Raw genomic sequence first — 5244 nt, forward strand, 5'->3', positions numbered from 1 at the left:
ATATATATATATATATATATATTTTAACTTTAAAGGATAAAAATATTATTTAAAAAACTTATCTTCAGTGACCTTTTGATCTTAGCTTAAAATACTCTAACTCATTTAGTTTTTAGTAGTTTTACCATGTCTCATTACATGTGAAATTCATTTTTATATGTTCATAAATTGATTGTAACAATAGTTAAACCAAAATATTTTACATGATAGGACATCATGATGTAGTACTTTTTTTTTTTTATAAATTCTTGTCATAGTAAAATGTGTATTACACTTGGGTTTAGATGTATTATTTTTAGATGTTGGGTTGATATTGAATCTATAGTTCTATTACATATATAAATTGTTTATGAAAATAGATCATTTATTATATTAGACCTCCATACAACAATTTTGTTAGATTCATAAGGTGCGTTTGATTTGACTAAAACTTTTGGCTTGGGGATATATTCCTAAACAGAGATGCAACATGAACCTGAAAAAAATGAGTTCAAATTTATATTAAAATATTTTGTAATTACGTAAGTTGAATAATCGTACATATGGAAAATAGGAAATAAAGTTGAAATGATATAATTACAACAACAATTAACAAATACCATAGTATGAAAATCTTCAAAATACATCAAGAAATAAATTTTTATGAAGTTTAAATACAAAATAAATATAAAACAATTTGAAGAGATTAATAAATCGGTTTAATTACAAAGTATCATGCATAAATTAAATTTATAAACTTTGATTCAGTTACGAGGAAGCAATTTTTGACCTGTCAAGAAATAAAAGAAAGAAAAAGTACGTACATATGTTGAAAAATTCTCAAAATTGCTAAAACGGGAGAAGACATTCACAAGCTTTAATTACATATTCATCTATCAATTGCAGTCCAAAATATAATCGCATTAAGGAAATTCATACTAGTCATAACACCTGAACTCCCCACACATTTATTTGCATAAATTAACAATTAAATAAATAGAAACATTACCATAAACCCCAATACAAATAGGTCATATAATTCACTCATTGATCTAAAAACTATGTAAACCATATGGCGAGTTCACATTCACTCAAGAACTCATAGCCTATGTTTGGTTCATATTTATAAACTATTTATAGACACTCAAATCATTTTTTATCCATATATTTTAAGAAATCTATACTATTCACTTATTTATCACTCATTTGTATATATTTTTAATTTAAACCATTTGTAACTACTTTCCAAACATGCTATTGATCATTCAGTCACTTATTTGGAATACAATCGGCCAAAAAAATGATTTTCACCTAATGCATTTTTAACGTATTATAGATAGGATTGCCACCACATTTTTCTTTTGTTCCACCATTTTTTTAATTAGAGTATATATTAAATGTCCTCAATTTTCGCTCGTTGTCTCACTTACATCGACGAGTTTTTTTTATTGTCTTATTAACTTCAGCCTCCTTTAATTATCATATATTGCATCTGATTATGATTTTTGTCCAAAAAGTTCTTTAGAAAGACATTAAAGACTTATTTTGCTCTTCATATTTTTGAATAAGGAAAAAAAGTAAATTCAAAATTTGGCAGAATATTGCCCTTCATTTTATGGCAAGATAATAGAATATTTAGACAAAAATCTTAATGAGGGATCAAATTGCTAATTGATGGAGACTAAGAATACGAATGCGAAAAAACAAAAGTGGAGATATAAATGTGACAATAACCAAATACGACAACCTTTTGTGCATTTATACAAAAATGATACTTATATGTAATGTAATAAATTGGATACAATTTCCCAAACCGCTCAACTCAACTAATTAACCCAATTCAAACAAATTGATTTGGGTTGATTTTTAAGTTCAAATATATCGGGTTGAAAAACTAAATTTGAGGTTGGATTGGATAGGGTGGGGTTGGGTCTCAGGTTGCGAGTTAAAATCCAACCCATCCCATTGAATTAAAATGACTAAAAATAAAAAAATAAAAAATAGACACAATAGTGAAAATAAGAGAAAGACTTATAATTTATAAACGTCCATTTTCTTCGCAAAGACTAATTAACATGAACATTATGTATAAATGCAATGTTATTTGATGCTAAAGTAAAAATTATGGAGATGATGGTGAAATGAACTAATCCCAAAAATTGTAAAAAGAAAATGCTTCATAATTTTAAACTTATTTACACATTATTTTTCAGAAAGAATTTCTTATACACGTGTTAAAAAACGGAGGTTTTCAAGTAATTTCAAACTCTAAAAATTATCAAAATTAAAAAAAAAAAAAAAAACAGGGATTCAACTTTAATTGTGACGAAGCTCCAACCAACTGACACAACCCAAACCGAATAATTGGGTTGGATTGAATTTTGGATGGAAAAAAAAAAAAGGGATCCAACCCAATCTATACCCACCCCTAACTATCAGTACGAAATTCTAATCAATTGAGTTGGCCAAACTTATTGTTCCATATGCTCACAAAGTCTAGTCAACAGAGCAAAGAAAAGTGCTTATTCTTTCTGTTCTAAGAAGGACGAAAATCCTAGCAAATTGAATTAGTGAATTCTTTCTTCTTTTCTAGTCATTTGTTGATTTAAATTTACCAAAGAGCAGATTAGTATATATTATTTTACGTGGTTATGGCTTAATTACCATACCCATTTTGTAGTTTAGAAAATTGCTTTTTATAACGTATAAAGTTCTAGAAAACTATTGTCTCATTGCTTCTGAGGAAGTTTCAATTGACTATGTGTGATAATCTAGAAAAATATTATGGATTTATTGTTGAAAAAGCATAATTTTATATAAGAATATTATATTATTGCTAACGAAGAGTCATAAATTTTATACATCAATATTCTTGAAGAACATTATGTTGTTATTAGACAAACTCATTTTTATTTATACTTATATATTAAATATAAGAATACACTATATTGATTTCTAAAGAAGCATAAAGTATTATGTATCAATATTCTAGATAAATATTATGTTGTTACACTTAAAAACGTACGACAATATATTAGAAAACTATTGTGATTGTTGTTCTTGAAAAAACATTTTTAAAATTTTTTGAACTCATTGTTATTTTGGAAGAAACTCAATTAATTTCATTTTCCTGGTACCAATACCATATTGTTTTCTTAGAATATCAATGCCTGGTTTCAAATGTCTGCAATTTCTTCCTCGTCGCGTCTCAACATAAGAAAAAACCAAAGAAAAATGAAAAATGGGGAAAGCGATACAATCCGAATCCGATGTGACTTATTGTAATGGATATGTGCATCGATTGACTACTACAGAATTATAATAGCCTGACTTTGTTGTTTTAACTTTTATGGGTAAATACCAACATGTGGATCCCAAAGAATTATCTTTTCCTTTTTTCGCAGATTGCCTAATATATTAAACTTGTGCAGTTAATTTGAGAAAAAAAAAGGGAATAATTAAAATAAAGCTGCTTTGATAAAATATACCTTCTATATTGTAGACAAATTTAAATAATGATGGCTGCTTACTAAATGATTCTTAGTATTAATGAACAAGCATGGGTTTGAGATGCCAATGCATTTCGAGTTCAGTACCACTTGAAGTAGGTGGACTGTGTGATATTGAATTCAAGTTTGTAATTTATTGGTTTTGTTTAAGTTTGTAATTTTGGTCTTCTGTGTTTTAGTTCATATATTTGGTCCTTGAATATGGGATATTTTAGTTGTGTTCAAGTCGACATTATTAATTCAAGTTTAGACACGTTTGAACACGTGAAGTTTGGATTCGCGTCAAAGTTGTAATTGTTTTTAAGCCCTGTGTTACTGCCAGAAGCAGAAAAATATACTTATGCAACAATATACTTTATTTTCTATATTTGATAAATTAAATAATTTTATACAAGTGCCTATTTCATTATTGAGCCAAGTTATATTCATTAATAAAACAAATTTTATTGACATGTTAGAGTTATTTCAACCACGTAAATATTTGTACAACCATGTAAATATTTGTACATGTTGGATTTGGGGCTTGATGCTTCGCTATTCATTGGGCTCTAGTCTTATGATGTTGGGCTATTCTTTACGTGGGCCGATTGGAGATTATGTGTGGCCCTTGATCATCGGTTGCCAAAGTGCATTTTAGTAACATGGCTTTGGTCTCTTTACATGCTTTTGATCTTGACCCTTCAGAGTTTTCGATTTCGATTGGTTTTTGGTAAACGAACCGTGTGGAAATTATATAGATTACATTGTCTTTGTGTTTGAAAGAGATGTGAGGGAAAATCAAAGAAAAATCTTGGTGATTTCTTAGTGGAATTAAGCATAATGTAATTGCAAATACTCAACGGGTGAGTAGGCTTAAACTGAACGTCAGGGCCTTTATGGCGAAAATTCTTTGTATTTTTTTACTTTTCTGCAAATAATTGTTACAAATTCTTCGTGAACTCGATTTTGAGACCAACAAGTGGTATCAGAGTCTAAAAAATTTGTCCATCAGGCGTTAGGGTTTGATTTTACTGAAAACCTAATTTATGATTTTGCAGATTTGGAAACTTTTAGAATTTTTTCCAAATGATTTCTTGAATAAATCATCTTTAAAGTTTTTCTATTTGTTAAATTCTCCTTTGATCCAATTTTTGGTTGAGTTTTTCAAAGATCTAGTGTGTGTTGTTTTTTTTTTTTTTTTTGGAAAAACTGGTGATTGGATCTTTTTCGATCTTGAACTCTTCTGAGAAAAGCTCTTTGATTTGATCTTGATCTGGAGGTTTTTTGGTGTTTACTAAGTCTTTAGACGATTTAGCTCTTGACCCACCACTGAGTTAGTGTGATATCTTAAGAATCATCCTGAACGCTTGTGAGTTGGGTTGACTCACTCCGAGTTCTGTTATTATTCTTGACTCATTGCTGAGTTGTGTTGGGTTACTGTGACTCGTGGAACATTTGTACATACCTCGGATTTTTGAGTTGGTTCTAATATTCTGTCTCTGCATTCCTTTACTGAAACTTCAAATTTTTAGCTCTAGTATAATTCTTCATATTGTTAACCGTTTGGTTAGATACATTAAAATGTTCTTGTCTAATCTTGATTTGGTTATTAAGGTAATTGATCTACCACTGCTTTCCTTTATCCAAGATCCACTGTGAAGGTCTAGGAATTTGGGAGAGTAGTGGATCCTGATTCATTACCCCTTAAACTTGTCAAACTAGCAATTCAATTCTTAATATCTATTTGAGTTGGTCATTACATTGTTATATAATTCTA

This window comes from Olea europaea, unplaced genomic scaffold (assembly GCF_002742605.1).
Source record: "Olea europaea var. sylvestris unplaced genomic scaffold, O_europaea_v1 scaffold1933, whole genome shotgun sequence".
NCBI classification, from domain to species: Eukaryota; Viridiplantae; Streptophyta; class Magnoliopsida; order Lamiales; family Oleaceae; genus Olea; species Olea europaea.